The 18,193-nt window shown below is 38.6% G+C and overlaps 1 protein-coding gene across 10 annotated transcripts in view; it reads right to left on the reverse strand.

Moving 5' to 3' along the window:
- Positions 1–18,193, reverse strand: part of FAF1 (Fas associated factor 1) — a 569,750-nt gene that overhangs the window by 521,500 nt on the left and 30,057 nt on the right. For 2 of the 10 annotated variants that reach the window (XM_078331683.1, XM_078331689.1), the window contains exons 2-4: positions 12,160–12,257; positions 11,597–11,708; positions 11,004–11,127 (exon numbers count right to left, since the gene is read on the reverse strand). The exons of 6 other annotated variants lie outside the window; for them this stretch is intronic. The gene's annotated coding sequence lies outside the window, so the exon portion shown is untranslated. The remainder of the gene's footprint in view (positions 1–11,003; positions 11,128–11,596; positions 11,709–12,159; positions 12,258–18,193) is intronic. 2 more of the 10 variants (XM_078331684.1, XM_078331685.1) reach the window with 2 other exon arrangements.

The raw sequence follows: 18,193 nt of genomic DNA on the forward strand, positions 1-18,193 counted from the left end.
ATTGTGGAAGACAGTGTGGCGATTCCTCAAGGCCTTAGAAATAGAAATTCCATTTGACCCAGCAATCCCATTACCAGGTATATATCCAAAGGACTATAAATCAGTCTACTATAAGGACACATGCACATGAATGTTCATTGCAGCACTGTTTACAATAGCAAAGACTTGGAACCGACCCAAATGCCCATCGATGATAAGAGTGGACTGGGAAAATGCGGCACATATACACCATGGAATATTATGCAGCAATCAAAAACGATGAGTTCGTGTCCTTTGTAGGGACATGGATGAATCTGCAGAACAACATTCTCAGCAAACTGACACAAGAACAGAAAATGAAATACCGCATGTTCTCACTCATAGGTGGGTGATGAACAATGAAAACACATGGACACAGGGAGGGGAGCACTAGACACTGGGGTCTATTGCGGGGAATAGGGGAGGGACAGCAGGTGGGGGAGCTGGGGAGGGATAGCATGGGGAAACATGCCAGATGTGGGTAAAGGGGAGGAAGGCAGCAAATCAGACTGCTATGTGTGTACCTATGCAACTATCTTGCATGTTCTGCACATGTACCCCAAAACCTAAAATGCAATTAATAAAAAAAAAGAAAAAGAAATATGGGGGTGCTGAGAAGTGTTCCAGATGTGGGGATTCTGTATATGCTGCCGAGAAAATCATTGGAGCTGGAAAGCCCTGGCACAAAAACTGTTTCCGATGTGCAAAGTGTGGGAAGGGTATTTAAATCAACAACTCTGACTGAAAAAGAAGGTGAAATCTATTGTAAAGGATGCTATGCAAAGAACTTTGGGCCCAAGGGATTTGGCTATGGCCAAGGAGTAGGGGCTCTTGTTCATGTCCAGTAAGGTGTAAACCCAGAACTAATCATCACACACTGACAATCTCTTCATAATTTAGGCATAGATAATCCTTAACACTAAACTACTGTGAAATTCTACCAGCATTAAGTACTGTATATTACCCTTTACTTGGATAGGCTGGCTAACTCGTAGGAAGAGAGCACTGTGTCATATCCTTTTGCTTTGTTCACCAGCATTTTGGGGGAACATTTCCTTTATGTTTTAAATAAAACTTCAGCCCAAAAAAAAAAAAAAAAACTATTTTGGCACTGCATCTTTTTAAAGCACCTCTAAAAACACTTATAAAAATGCTCTGTCACTTATTATGGCATTTACCATACAGTTTTATAATTGCCTGTTAATGTGCCTCTCTTCCCCCACTGGACTACACATGCCATGAGTGCACAGATTATGACTATCATGATCAGTGTTATAACCCAATACATAACAAATTGCCTGAGAAACAGTAGACTGTTCAATTAATATTTGCTAAAAGGATGAATAGATGAATCAGTTCTATACAAATAACATTTCTTTTGCACAGACATTTTAGACACATTAATTCATAATTGTCTCATCATCCTTGCACGAGAAGGTATTAGCAGTAAGGAAGTGGCAACTGCACTTTACTCAGCTACTTGGTGGCAGAACCAGAATCTGAATCTAAAGCCACAACACCAAAGGGCTAAATCTACCTGTTAGTTACCTTGCTAATTTCTTCAAGATGTTATCATCAAAAAAGGAAGAGAATCTGTAGCACAGTCTTGAGTTGTTCTCAAATTTCATCAAGAGTAAACTGTCAGTAATAGCAGATAATTATCAATCAAAATAATCACAATAATATATGTCTTAAGTGAGTTTCTAACAAAAGTAGTCTCTATACATTGTATTGGGAATAAAATGAGAAGCAAGAATTTGTCTATTACTGTCCAAAAGACTAAAGACATAGTAAAGATACTAAAAATAGTACTGATGGAACTGATGGATGAATATCCAAACACTAGAAATAGAGCAGGAATAACTTTCTAGACTTACTATAGCCTGAGTAAACCATCCCCCAAACCACTACAGGTAATTTGTTCTGTTTCCATGCTCACCCATCCATGTTCTAGTGACCAAATTGGTTTTTCAGGTATCCTACCAAGAAGAAGATGCTCTGAATAATGATTACAAGTCTCATGGTCAATATAAAAATGTCTATCTCGGCCAGGCGCGGTGGCTCAAGCCTGTAATTCCAGCACTTTGGGAGGCCGAGGCGGGTGGATTACGAGGTCCACAGATCGAGACCATCCTGGTCAAAATGGTGAAACCCCGTCTCTACTAAAAATACAAAAAATTCGCTGGGCACGGTGGCGCGTGCCTGTAATCCCAGCTACTCAGGAGGCTGAGGCAGGAGAATTGCCTGAACCCAGGAGGCAGATGTTGCGGTGAGCCGATCGTGCCATTGCACTCCAGCCTGGATAAGAGCGAAACTCCATCTCCAAAAAAAATGTCTATCTCTTTGTAACTTAATATTCCACATAACAGATCAGTCTCCTGTATATCTGTTACTCTGAATCAACTTCCCAGAACATTAGCACTGATAGATAACAAGTAAAAATAAAATATTTTAGTCTGCAAAGAAAGAACCAGACCATGGATTCCTGATGACTCAGCCAAACTTCTCTTATTTTTTAAGCCACATTTCACAGAAATATCAGAACCTAGTATTAACAGCTATGATTTAATTTTAGCAGTGTTTTAAAGTTAGATCTTCGCCATTCACCAAACACACCCAAGAGGGAATTTGGTTTATGATACCAAAGGCATGTAAATAAGTATACAAAACTATACAAGCCAGTAAGAAGCATTTTTAATATACGCTAGAATAAAATCAATGCTACTCTCTAATTGTTTACCATCAATTCTTAATTATTCTTCAAGCTTAGCCCATTGGCAAATTGCTTTTCCAAAACTACTCTAGTTAGTGCATCAAAACAAAAACCTTGATTTACTTAGCACATTTCATTTTGAGAATGTGACAGATAAAACAGCCATAAGATGATAGATTTTATGCCTTTACACTTATGCTCCTGAAAAACAGAGTTCTGCCTATTCTGTTCTCTTCTGAGTAACTGTATCAATCACCGTGCATTTAATTATACAAATACTCTATTATTTGTCTCATAGGTTATTTAACTCTTTATCGATTTCTGATCCCTCCCACATAACTGAAAAGCAATAGAAAAGACAATATGCTATAATTGCCATATTTCTTCTGTCTCACTATCAAAGTAATGTCCAAATGGTCGTCCTAGATCTCTCCTTTCATCTCATTCCCTAGATCCAAACAAATCACTATTAATATGTGCACCCACCTTCTTCTTATCTGTTTTCACCAGCCTAGACCAAGCATGTTTCTCCCTATCCTTGGATTTCTCCAATAGGTTCCTAACTGATCTTCCTAAATTATGAACTCCCCTAACCAGCTCTCCACATTGCACACACAGTTTTTAAAACATCTGGACTTCTAGTTCTAGGCTCACAGAGGAAGATGTTTCTGTCCTCTTCTACTCTTCTTATTCATGACTTAAAAACAAGAACAAGTTACTGAAAAACAAACTGCATCTTTCATGCAATAAGATATCTATATCCCTGAACCATGTTATGATGCAGTTACAAATAGTAAACTACTGAGAAGAGTAGAAGATCAGCGGGGCACAGTGGCTCACGCCTGTAATCCCAGCACTTTGGGAGGGTGAAGTGGGCGGATCACCTGAGGTCAGGAGTTTGAGACCAGCCTGACCAAAATGGAGAAACCCTATCTTTACTAAAAATACAAAATTAGCCGTGTGTGATGGTGCATGCCTGTCATCCCAGATACTAGAGAGGCTGAGGCAGGAGACTCACTTGAACTCAGTGCGGGTAGGTTGCAGTGAGCCGAGATTGCACCATTGCACTCCAGCTTGGGCATCAAGAGCAAAACTCCATCTCCAAAAAAAAAAAAATTAGAAGACCAAACCTAACTGTTTACAGAGATGATGCCTGGTAAGTAAGCTGAGGTGCCCTGAAGAAAGGCTCAGGAATGGTATATTCCAGGTACCTCAGGAGGCAAAGCTAAGACAGGGGGCAAAAAAAAAAAAAAAAAAAAAGGAGATTTTTTTTTTTTTAATCCACAGGCAACCTCCCAGTTCCCCAAACTCCATCTTCACACAGTGAAGCAACTAACCTTCCTCTTCACCTCCTCACAAAAAAAGGGGTATGTACTTTAGAGATGTTGAAATAAGTATTTCAGACTCATGGAAACTAGTCCCATAGGAGGACAAGAGTGAACTGTTGGACTGAAAATCAGGCTAAATCAGCATTCTGAAAGGTGAGAGCCACAGTACCTATTCCCATCCAACTCTAGAACACTGGTAGACAAACAGGAACCTTTAAAAATCCTTTTTTTTTTCCCTAAAGCTGAAAATAACTTCATACAGTGACACCTGGATGTTCCCAAAGAAAAAAGCAAATCAAACAATAACCTTAAAGATAATACAACCCTCTGTTTGATAATGCCAGCCCATGTCCTCTGAGCTTCTAAATAATTTTTCAGTACATACTCTTAAATGTGAATAGATAATAAAAGATCACCAGACATCTGATGAAAGCCTAGTGTGTGAAAGACAGAAAAAAACAAACAAAAGGGGGTGAGAGGAGGAAAGGTAGAATGCAGGACAGGCACCATGCTATTTCTTACACTTACATAGTATTCAGTCTTGATAGCATTCTTTAACTTATTAATATCCCCATCTTCAATATGAGGAAATGACACAGGGTTAAGTAAATTACTCAGTCACACAGCTAAGAAGCAGTAAAGACAGGAAAAGAACACAAGGCTACTTGATCCCAAAACCTAGGCTTTTAACCATAAGCATTACCATTCCTTTTAGGACTTATCTTCACATACAAACTCCTCAATTTCATAATAATTATGCCTCTTTCTTGTGACACTACCCTTCTTCCTAATGGACAAGTTGAAAGGTCCTTTCTCAGAGTTCTAGAGCCCCAATTCTTCAGAAGCCTTGATGTAAAATGAATCTTTCTAAACAGAGACAAAGATCTTCAAACTCTTCAGAGGATAATAATTTCCCACATGACATACTCCCTGACAGGTTGCAAAGGTCTTGACAAATGAAAGGAGAGGAGCACTAACAAATCATAGATTGGAAAGAGAATGGAAGCCTTCATATTACTCCTCTTAGAAGACTTAGAGAAACACAGAAATGAAGTTTTAATGATCAAATGCTGCTGAGAATAGCAAGTATTAGCAGAGGATAGAATTAATGTCAATAAGTAAGTTAAGGCAATATCTATCTTATGCATTCATGATTATAAGCAAAACAGAGAGAGAAATAAAAAGCAGACAAATCAAAGGAAATTAAAAGATAAAGGGAAATGAACCAAGCCCTAGTTTTAATTTTTAATTAGCCAAGTCCTAGATAACTGGCAATGAAAGATTCTGCCAGATGAATCACATGATAACTACAAAGTCCCAAATCTATCACCATAAGAGAATCAGCTATCAAAATAGACAAGGAGAGGAGGAATTAAGAACAGTGGAAGATGATGGCTTAGGCTTGGGTAAACAGCAAAACTTAAAATACAAACTATTTTTAAAAAGTATTCCCATCAATACATTCAAAAGGTTCTGCTTCCAGATGAGCTAGGGTAGCTTGCAGAAGACTAACTCTCGCTGAGAACAAATTGAAAAGCTGAAAAACATACTGCAATAATCTATTTTCAGGCTAAGAAAAGCTTCTTCAGAGGAGGCAACAAGAACAAGATGGCTTAAGATTCCTAAATCAAGAGAATTTCAGAGATAAGCTGACTTCTGCTAATGACTTTTTAATTGCAAGCAAGAACTTGAATACACAGGTTTTGCATCAACAGAACCAACAAATAAGAACAGAAACCAACAGAGATGTTTGCAGCAATCAAAGGGCCTCAAACATAATGCCAGATTTTTTTCCCAAGCAACATTTACTAAAGTCAATGTATCTATGGGTCAGAGAGCTAAAAAGCTTAGTTAAAAGCCTCTTTAAGAAAAAAAAAAAAAAACATAATTTTTGACAGTTTTACAAAACAATAAGACCAGCCCAGGGTTAAGACCTCAGAGAAATCACCAAAATCTAAGGTAAAGTAAAAAGATAAGTCACATACTGGGAGATTATGTTCACAGTACATTTATCTGATGAACCTCAAAGGCATTAAGTTGAGAGAAATGAACCATACTCAAAAGACTGCACACTGTATGACCTCATTTACATGAAGACCAACCACAGGCAAAAGTAATCTATGGTTTCACATAGGGAATGCAGAATGATTGAGACCATGAAGAAACCTTTCTGGCCTCAAGTGATCCACCTACCTTGGCCTCCCAAAGTGCTGGGGTTACAGGAGTAAGCCACCACACATCCTGCCTATACAATTATTAAAACTCATAAAATTGTCCACTCACAAAGAGTAAATTGCACTAATTGTAAATCTCACATAAAGTAAAACTTTTTAATTATAAAGAACAAAAAACACTTTTACTTATCAATAAAGGCAGAATAATAAAATTATGAAGTGTCAGGAATGTTACTTCCTTAATAATTTTGTTTTATATTCTTTACTAAATGCTTTTAAATGCCCAACAGACAGGTTTGCCACTGACTACAACTCCTAAATGAAAAACACACACATAATGAAAAAATCAAAAGAAAGAAATTTCCAGATAAACAAAAGCTGAGAGAATTTCTCACCAACAGATCTGCATATAAAAAACAGCAAAGGTTTTCAACTGAAGGGAAATAATACTAGATGGAACCTCTAATCTACACAAAGAGTATCAGAAATAGTAAATTTAAGACATTTTTAATTATTTCTGATATTCTTTAAAAAGACAATGAACTCTTTAAAGCAAAAATCATCACATAATTATGAGCTATATAATATGTACAAATAAAATATATAAAAAGAATAAATTAAAGGCTGCAAGGAGGTAAATAGAAGAATATTCTTATAAAGTTCTTATATTTATATGAAATAGTATAAAGTAATTAAGAGAGACTGTGATAAGTAAACCATGTACATTGTAATCTCTAGAACAAGGGTGGGGAAAAAAGCAATGTTAGAAGTATAGCAAAGATGAGATCTGCTGGTTTCATACTATATCAACTCACCTAAGCTGAAACTAAATTTCTGAAAATTCCTTCCCTGAGTGGTGTGAGGTCAGGAATGGCCATAAAAAAACTTGTGCATGCTGGGCACAGTACCTCATGCCTATAATCCCAACACTTTAGGTGGCCAAGTCAGGTAGACTACCTGAGGTCACGAGTTCAGGACCAGCCTGGCCAATATAGTGAAACCCCATCTCTACTAAAAATACAAAAAGTTAGCTGGGCATGGTGGCACTCACCTGTAGTCCCAGCTACTCAGGAGGTTGAGGCAGGAGAATCGCTTGAGCCCAGGGGGCAGAGACTGCAGTGAACCAAGATCGTGTCACCAGACTCCAGCCTGGGCAACAGAGCAAGACTCCATCTCAAAAACAAAAAGAAAATTTACTTTGGAAGGTAGAAGAAAAACAGCAGGCATTACTGCTCCCAAAAGGTATAGGTACAGCACCAAGTACTACTGCAGCTGACAGACATTGTCCCTGACTGCCTGGCTCACAACACTGATATATGGCAGATGAATCCAAGCTTCCTCTAAATCCAGGCCAATTTTCCTCATGAACATAGATGCAAAAATCCTTAACAAAATATTAGCAAATCAAATCCAGGATTCTGTAAAGGATAACAACTCATGACCAACTAAGGTTGCTCCCTCAGCAATGCAGAGTTGGTTTAACATTCAGAAATCAGCGTAATTTACCATATTAACCAAACAAAGGAGAAAATCTATATTACCATTTCACTAGAAGAAAAAGAATATTCAGGCCGGGCGCAGTGGCTCATGCCTGTAATCCCAGCACTTTGGGAGGCTGAGGCGAGCAGATCACAAGGTCAGGAGATCAAGACCATCATGGCCAAGGCTGTGAAACCCTGTCTACTAAAATACAAAAAATCAGCTGGGCATGGTGGCACACGCCTGTAGTCCCAGCTACTAAGAGGCTGAGGCAGGAGAATCGTTTGAACCTGGGAGATGGAGGTTGCAGTGAACCAAGATTGCACCACCGCACTCAAGCCTGGTGACAGACCAAGACTCTGCCTCAAAAAAAAGAAAAAGAAAAAGAGTAGCTACAACCATACAATCTTTGATAAACCTGACAAAAACAAGCAATGGGGAAAGGATTCCCTGTTCAACAAATGGTGTTGGGAAAACTGGCTAGCCATGTGTAGAAAGCAGAAACTGGACCCCTTCCTGACACCTTACACCAAAATTAACTCCAGATGGATTAAAGACTTAAACATAAGACCCGGCACCATAAAAACCCTAGAAGGTACTCTAGGCAAAACCATCCAAGACATAGGAGTAGGCAAGGACTTCATGAACAAAACACCAAAAGCACTGGCAACAAAAGCCAAAATAGACAAATGGGACCTAATGAAACTCCACAGCTTCTGCACAGCAAAAGAAACAGTCTCTAGTGTGAATCGGCAACCAACAGAATGGGAAAAAATTTTTGCAGTTTACCCATCTGACAAAGGGCTGATATCCAGAATTTACAAAGAACTCAAACAGATTTACAGGAAAAAAACAAACAAGCCCATTCAAAAGTGGGCAAAGGATATGAACAGACACTTTACGAAAGAAGACGTATATGAGGCCAACAATCATATGAAAAAATGCTCATCGTCACTGGTCATCAGAGAGATGCAAATCAAAACCACACTGAGATACCATCTCACGCCAGTTAGAATGGCGATCATTAAAAAATCTGGAGACAACAGATGCTGGAGAGGATGTGGAGAAAAAGGAACACTTTTACACTGTTGGTGGGAGTGTAAATTAGTCCAACCATTGTGGAAGACGGTGTGGCGATTCCTCAAGGCTTTAAAAATAGAAATCCCATTTGACCCAGCAATCCCATTACTGGGTATATATCCAAAGGACTATAAATCGTTCTACTACAAGGACACATGCACACGAATGTTCATTGCAGCACTGTTTACAATAGCAAAGACCTGGAATCAACCCAAATGCCCATCGATGATAGACTGGATTGGGAAAATGTGGCACATATACACCATGGAATATTATACAGCAATCAGAAATGATGAGTTCGTGTCGTTCATAGGGACATGGATGAATCTAGAGAACATCATTCTCAGCAAACTGACACAGGAACAGAAAATGAAATACTGCATATTCTCACTCATAGGCGGGTGATGAAAAATGAGAACACATGGACACAGAGAGGGGAGTACTAAACACTGGGGTCTATAGGGGGAAAAGGGGAGGACCAGTGGGAGGGGGAGGTGGGGAGGGATTGCCAGGGGAGAAATACCAAATGTGGGTAAAGGGGAGAAAGCAAACAAAACACACTGCCCTGTGTGTACCTATGCATCTGTATTGCATGCTCTGCACATGTACCCCAAAACCTAAAATGCAATAAAAAAAAAAATAGTAAATACCCCAAAAAAAAAAAATTTAATAAATATTCATAATAAAAACACTTGGCAAACTAAGAATAGAAGGCAATTTCTTTAACCAGCTGAAGGACATCTATGAGAAACCTATAGCTAACACCACACTTAATAGTGAAAGACTGAATATTTCTCCCTACAATTGAGAAAAAGGCAAGAATGTTTGCTGTCACCACTTCTATTCAACACTGTACTAGAGGTCCTAGCACATGCAATAAAGTAAGAAAAAGTCATAAAGATTGGAAAGAAATATAGCTGTCTTTTATCACAGACAAATGGTTAAAGAAAACTCTGCATTATTTAAAAACCTCTAGAAGAAATAAGTAAATGCATACAGTAACAAAATAAAATACATCTATGACAAAAGCCCACTGTGTCCTCAAAAAAAACCAAACATACAATTATCATATGAGGTATACACTATCCAGGGGCCTTAGGTTGGCCCACCCTGCCCACAACTGCCAGGGCCTGAGCGAGCCAACCCAGGGCATAGGGACCGACCTGCCCCACCTATAGTGGCCAACACCCCCAGATGCCATCCTAAAGCCTGTGGGCTGGCCTGCCCAACCTGGCAACCCACTGTCAGTGGCTGCATGCACCATCAAAGGGTCTGAGAATCAGCTTGACACTCCCGACCTCTGTCACCACTGAGGGAATTCATAACAAGACCAGTCCTACAAGAAATGTTTAAGGAGGTCCTACATCTAGAAGTGAAAGAATAATATCTATCATCATGAAACCACATTAAAGTGGCCAGGTGTGGTATGCCTGTAATCACAGCACTTTGTGAAGCCAAGGTGGGCAGAATGCTTGAGGCCAGGAGTTTAAGACCAGCCTGGGTAACATGGTGAAATCCCATCTCTATTAAAAATATAACAATTAGCCAGGAATGGTGGTGCATGACTGTAGTCCTAGCTACTCAGGAGGCTAAGGTGGAAGGATCACCTGAGCTGGGTGCAGTGAGCCAAGATTACACCACTCTACTCTAGCCTGGGAAACAAAGCAAAGACCTTGTCTTAAAAAAGAAAAAAAAAAAAAAGGATAAAACCCATTGGTAGAAAGCAAACACACACATGAGAAAAGGAAAGGGCTCAAATGTAACCACTACAGAAAGCCACCAAATGGCGCCTGTAATCCCAGCACTTTGGGAGACCGAGGCAGGTGGATCACCTGAGCTCAGGCATTTGAGACCAGCCAGGCTAACATGGTGAAACCCCATCTCTACCAAAAATACAAATTAGCCAGGCCTGGTGGCACGCACCTGTAATCCTAGCTACTGAGGAGGCTGAGATAGGAGAATTGCTTAGAAGCCAGGAGATGGAGGTTGCTGTAAGCCAAGATCACACACCATTGCACTCCAATCTGGGCAACAGAGACAGAACCTGTATTTAAAAAAAAAAAAAGAGGCTGCATGTGGTAGCTCATGCTTGTAATCCCAGCACTTTGAGAGGCCGAGGCAGATGGATCTGAGGTCAGGAGTTCAAGACCAACATCGTGAAACCCCGTCTCTACTAAAAACACAAAATTAGCCAGATGTGGTGGTACACACCTGTAATCCCAGCTACTTGGGGGCTGAGGCAGGAGAATCACTTGAACCCAGGAGACAGAGGTTGCAGTGAGCTGAGATCACGCCATCACACTCCAGCCTGCGCAACACAAGAGCGAAACTCCATCTCAAAAAGAAAAAGAAAAAAGAAAATAACCAAACTGCAAAGTTAAAGAAAGAAAGAAAGGAACAAAAGATTTTTAAAAATGAGAAAAAAATTAAACTGACAGGAATAAGTCCTCGCCTATAAATAATAATCTTGACTATAAAAGGATTAAATCGCCCAGATACATACTGACTGAATGATGGGGAAAAAAAATGATACAACTATCATTAAACTCATTTACCTGTAAAGACACATTTTACTTGCAATAAACTCATTTACCTGTAAAGACACATATAGACTGAAAGAGAAGTGATAGAAAAAGATATTCCATGCAAATGTAAATCAAAAGCAAGGAGGAGTCACTATACTTACATGAGATAAAACAAACTTCAACTCATAAACAGTAAAACGAGACCAAAAAAAAGTCACTGTATACTGATAAAGTGATTAATTCCACAAGAGGATATAACAATTATAAATGTATACTCACCCAACACCAGAGAACCCAGATATTTGAAACAAATACTAATAGATCCAAAAAGAGAGATAGATTCTAATCAACAGTAGTTGGAGATTTCAACACTCCACTCTTGGCAAGTCATCTAGACAGAAAATTAACAAAAAAACATCGAATCTCATCTCCATTACAGACAAAATAGATCTAACAGACATTTACAGACCAATTCATTCATAAGCTGCAGAATACCCATTCTTCTCATCGGCACATGGAATATTCTCTAGGACAGACCCCATATTAGGCCACAAAACAAGACTCAACAAATGTTTTTAAATCAAAATAATATCAAGTATATTCTCAGAAAATAATAAAATACAGCTAGAAACCAGTAACAAGAGCAACTCTGGAAACTAAAAAATCCATGAAAATTAAAACAACATTGGCCAGGCACGGTGCCTCATGCCTAAACTCCCAGCACTTTGAGAGGCCAAGGCAGGAAGATGGTTTGAGCCTAAGAGTTTAAGATCACCGAGACAACAAAGAAGATGCCATCTCTATAAAAAGTAAAAAAAATAGCTGGGCACGGTGGCACTCACCTGTAGTCCTAGCTACTCAGGAGACTGAAGTGGGAGGATCACTTGAGTCGAAGAGTTCAAGATTACAGTGAGCTATAATCACACCACTGTACTCCAACCTGGGCGACAAAGTAAGACCATGTCTCAAAAAATAAAAACATAAATAATATGCTCCTGAATAACCACTGGTTCCATAAAGGAATTAAGGAAAAAATAAAAAATTTCTTAAAATAAATTAAAATGGAAATTATCATGATCTATGGAATACAGCAAAAGCAGTGCTAAGAGGAAAAGCTATAATAATAAATCCCTACATTAAAAAGTAGAGCGATTTCAAACAAAGTACCTAACAATGCACCTCAAGGAACCTGAAAAGCAAGAACAAACCAAACTCAAAATTAGCAACAGGAAAGAAATAATAAGGTTGAGAGTAGAAGTTAACAAAACAGTGAGTTTAAAAAAAAAAAAAAAAAGGCCAGACTCAGTGGCGCATGTCTGTAATCCCAGCACGCTGGGAGGGTGAGGCAGGCAGATCATGAGGTTAGGAGTTCAAGACCAGCCTGGCTAACATGGTGAATCCCCATCTCTACTAAAAATACAAAAAATTAGCCGGGTGTAGTGGTGTGCGCCTGTAATCCCAGCTACTCAGGAAGCTGAGGCAGAAGAATCGCATGAACCTGGGAGGCGGAGGTTGCAGTGAGCAAAGATCGCGCCACTGCACTCCAGCCCAGGTGACAATGTGAGACTCGGTCTCAAAAAACAACAAAAGACAAAAGATCAACAAAAGTTGGTTTTTTGAAAAGATAAAAAACATCAATAAACTGCTCATAAGACTAACAAAAAAAAAATTCAGAAATGAAAATGAAGTCATCATAACTGATACCAAAGAAACACAAAAGATCATTGCAGGTTATTATGAATAGTTATATACCAACAAATTGGAAAACCTAGAGTAAATGGATAAATTTCTAGATACAGATAACCATCAAGAATAAAGCATGAAGAAACAGAAAACCTAACAGACCCATAAGGAGCAATAAGATTGAATCAGTAATAAAGTCTCCTAAAGCTAAGTGCAGTAACTCACACCTATAATATCAATGCTTTGGGAGGCTGAGGTGGAAGGAAGCTTGAATCCAGGAGTTTGTGACCAGCCTGGGCAACACAGAATAAACCATCACTACAAACAGTATTCCAAAAAAATTTAGCCAGGCAAGGAGGTGCAAACCTGTAGTCCTATCTACTTGGGAGGCTGAGGCAGGAAGATCCCCTGACTCTAGGAGTTTGCAGCTGCAGTGAGCTATGATAATACCACTGCATTTCAGCCTGGGTGAAAGGGTAAGACCTTGTAACTTTAAAAAAAAAAAAAAAATTCTCAAAAAAGGGAAGCCCAGGACCAGATGGCTTCACTGCTGAATCCTACAAAACACTTAAGAAAAACTAACACCAATTCTTCTCAAATATTCAAAAAATTGAAAAGAAGGAAATTCTTTCCCATTCCTTCTATGAGACAGCATTACCCTGATACCAAAACCAGACAAAATACAACAAAATAAGAAAACTACAGGTCGATATCCCTGATGAACACAGATTTGAAAATCCTCAACAAAATACTAGCAAACTGAAATCAATGGCACATTAAAAAGATCACTCATCATAAGGGGGATTCATGCCAGGAATGCAAAGATGAGTCAACATGCACAAATCAATAAATACAGTACATCATATTAACAAAATCAAGAACCAGAATCATATTATTATTTAAATAGACACTGAAGGCCAGTGCAGTGGCTCACGCCTGTAATCCCAACACTCTGGGAGGCAGAGGCGGGCGGATCACAAGGTCAAAAGAGTGAGACCATCCTGGCCAACATGATGAAACCCCATCTCTACCAAAAATACAAATATTAGCTGTATTAGCACGCCTGTAGTCCCAGTTATTCAGGAGGCTGATGCAGGAGAATTGCTTGAACCAGGAGGTGGAGGTTGCAGGGAGCCAAGATCAGGCCACTGCATTCCAGCCTGGCAACAGAGAAAGAGACTCCAACTCCAAAAAAAAAAAAAAAAAAAAAAAAAACAATTTTTTTAAATAAATAGACACTGAAATAGCCTTCAATAAAATTCAACATCCATTTCTGATTTTAAAAAAACTCCCAACTGAGTGCAGAAGAAACATATCTCAATAATAAAAGCCATATATGACAGACTCACAGCTAATATCATACCAAATGGGGAGAAACTGAAACACTTTCCTCTAATAACTGGAACATGTCAAAGATGCCCCCTTTCACCATTGTTATTAAACATATTGCTAGAAGTCTTAGCTACAGCAATCAGACAAGAGAAAGAAGTAAAAGGCATCCTAATTAGAAAGGAAGAGGTCAAATCATTCTTGTTTGCAGATGACATGATCTTACATATAGAAAAACCTAACACTTCACCAAGAAACTCTTAGAACTGATAAACAAACTCAGTGAAGTTGCAAGATATAAAATAAACAAACAAAAATCGCTAGTACGTTTATACACCAAAATGAACAATTTGAAAAAACAAATCAAGAAACCAATCCAATTTACAATAGCTATTTAAATTAAAAAAAAAAACAAAAACCTAGGAATCAATTTAACCAAGGTGGTAAAAGACCTCTGCAATGAAAATTATGACACTAATGAAAGAGATTGTAAAAACACAAACAAAGCATCCCATACTCATTAATTAGAAGAATTAATATTACTAAAATGACCAAACTACCCAAAGCAATCTATAGATACAGCATAATCTCTATAAAATGTCAAGGACATTCTTTATAGAAATAGAAAAAGCAATCCTAAAATTCGTACAGTAGCACAAAAGACCCTTAATACCCAAAGCAATAATCAGCAAAAAGAACAAAACTGACCTCAAAATATATAGCAGAGCTATAGTAACCAAAACACCATGGTACTGGTATAAAAAAAAGATACATAGGCCAGGTGCTGTGGCTTACACCTGTAATCCCAATACTTTGGGAGGCTGAGGCAGGCAGATCACCTGAGTGCAAGAGTTCAAAACCAGCCTGGCCAACATGGTGAAACCCTGTCTCTACAAAAAATACAAAAACTAGCCAGGTGTGGTGGTGGGTGCCTGTAATCCCAGCTACTCGGGAGGCTGAGGCAGGTGAATTACTCAAACCTAGGAGGCGGAGGTTGCAGTGAGCTGAGATTGCACCATTGCACTCCAGCCTGGGTGACGAGTATGAAACACCGTCTCAAAAAACAAACACTTTGGGAGACCGAGGTGGGTGGATCCTGGTCAACATGGTGAAACCCCTTCTCTACTAAAAATACAAAAAATTAGCTGGGCACCGTGGTGCGTGCCTGTAATCCCAGCTACTCAGGAGGCTGAGGCAGGAGAATTGCCTGAACCCAGAAGGCGGAGGTTGCTGTGAGCCAAGATCTTGCCATTGCACTCCAGCCTGGGTAACAAGAACGAAACTCCATCTCAAAAAAAAACAAACAGATACACAAAGAGAACAGAGAGCCCCAAAATATTAATAAATCCACATATTTGTGGCCAACTGATATTCAGCAAAAGTGCTAAGAATACACATTGCGAAGACAACGATCTCTTCAATAAATGGTGCTGAGAAAAATGAATAGGCATATGCAGAGGAGTGAAACTAGACCTCTAGCTATCACTGTATACATAAATTAACTCAAAATGGATTAAAGACTAAAACATAAGACTCAATGCTATAAAAATGCTGGGAAATAAAAAACGGAAAACATGTCAGGACAAAAACAGAGACAACAAAAACAGACAAATGGGTCTGCACTAAACTAAATTTGTCCAGGGCAAAAGAAACAATCAAAACAGTGAGGAGACAACCTGTAGGTAGGAAAATATTTACAAACCATTTGACTAACGAAGAACTAACAACCAGAATATACAAGAAATTCAAACAACTCAGCAGCGAAACAAATAAATAATCCCACTACTAAAAAGTGGGCAGAGGATCTGAACAGACATTTCTCAAAAGAACACATAAAATTGGCCAACAAATAATCATTTCACCCCAGTTAGAATGGCTATTATCAAAGGCAAAAAACAACAAATGCTGACAAGGATGCAGAGAAAAGGGAACCTATACACTATTGGTGGGAATATAAATTAGTACAGTCATTATAAAACAGTGTGGCGCTTTCTCAAAAAACTAAAAATAGTAGTATATGATCCAACAATTTATCCAAAAGAAAGGAAATCAACATCAAAAGGATACCTGCACTCCCATGTTTACTGCAGCACTATTCATAATAGCCCAGATATGGAGTCAGCCTAAATGTCCATCAACAGGCAAATAAAGAAAAATGTGATTTATATACACAATGGAATACTATTCCTCCATGAAAAAGAATGAAATAGGGCCAGGTGTAGTGTGTCTCATACATGTAATGTAATCTCAGTGATTTGGGAGACTGAGGCAGGAGGATCACTTAAGGCCAAGAGTTGAAGATCTGCCTGGTTAACATTGCAAGACCTTATCTCTACAAAAAGTAAAACAAGTTAGCCAGGTATGGCGGCACATGCTTGTAGTCCTAGTTACTTGGGAGACAGAGGAGGGAGGATAGCTTAAGCCCCAGAGTTTAACATTACTGAGACCTATGATCATACCACTGCACTCCAGTCTGGACAACAGCAAGACACTGTCTCTAAACTTTAAAAATTAAAAAAAATCTACAAAGAAAAAGAATAAAATCCTAACACTTGCAGCAACATGGATAAGCCTGGAGGACAGTATATTAAACTAAATAATGCACAGAAAGATAAATACATGCTCTCAGTCATATGTAGGAGCTAAAAAGAATTCTGAGCTCATGGAATTAGAGTGCAGAATTGTAGATATTAGAGACTGGGACAGGCGGTGAGGAGGGGAAAATGGGGAGAACCTGGTTAACAGATATAAAATTACAGCTAGATAGGAGGAATGAGTTCTGGTGTTCTACAGCACTTTAGGCGACATGGTTAACTACAATTTATTGTATATTTTCAAAATGCTAAAAGAGCAGACTTTAAATGTTCCCAACAAGAAGAAAAAAAAAGTTTAAGGTGATGGATACACTAATTACCCTGATTTGATCACTACACATTGCATATTCTTATGAAAAGATCACTTTGTATCCTGTAAGTATATACAATTATTTTTTTCTCTAGTGTATATAATTATTACATGTCAACTTAAAATACAAGGGGAAAAATTACCATATGATCCAGTAATTGTGCTTGTGGTCATATGCTCGAAAGACTTCTAAGGAAGCAAAGACTCAAAACACGTTTATACACCCATGTTCATAATACCATTGCTGACAATAGCCAAAATGTATAAAACACTCAAAAGTCCATCCATAAATGAATAAAATGTAGTGTGTTCATGCAACAGAGTATTTATTATTGCTCCTTAAAAAGGCAAGAAAATTCTGACATATGCTATAAAATGGATACACCTTAAAAATATTAAGTTAAGTGAAATAAGCCAGACATAAAAGGACAATCATTGTATAATATCATGTCTATAAATACTCAAAGTCACAGAAGCAGAAAGGAGAATAGGTAGTTAATGTATAGAAGCAGAAAGGGGAATGGAGAGTTAATGTTTCATCAATAGAGTTTGGGAAGATGAAAAAGTTCTAGAGATGAGTGGTGGTGATGCTACATAACAATGTGAGGGTACTTAATACCACTGAACTGTACGTTTAAAATGACTAAAACAGTATAAATTTTATGTTATGTATATTTTACCAGAATTCTTTTTTAAAGCTTACTGCATGGGGGCCAAGTGTGGTGGCTCACACCTGTAATCCCAGTACACTGGGAGGCCAAGGCAGGTGGATCACTTCAGGTCAGGAATTCGAGACCAGCCTGGCCAACATGATAAAACCCCATTTCTACTAAAATTACAAAACATCAACCGATGTGGTGGCACACGCCTATAATCCCAGCTACTTGGAAGGCTGAGGCTGAATCCTGAGCCAAGATGGTGCTACTGCACTCTGGCCTGGACAGCAGAGTGAGGCCCTGT

Source organism: Callithrix jacchus, chromosome 7 (genome assembly GCF_049354715.1).
Source record: "Callithrix jacchus isolate 240 chromosome 7, calJac240_pri, whole genome shotgun sequence".
Lineage (NCBI taxonomy): Eukaryota > Metazoa > Chordata > Mammalia > Primates > Cebidae > Callithrix > Callithrix jacchus.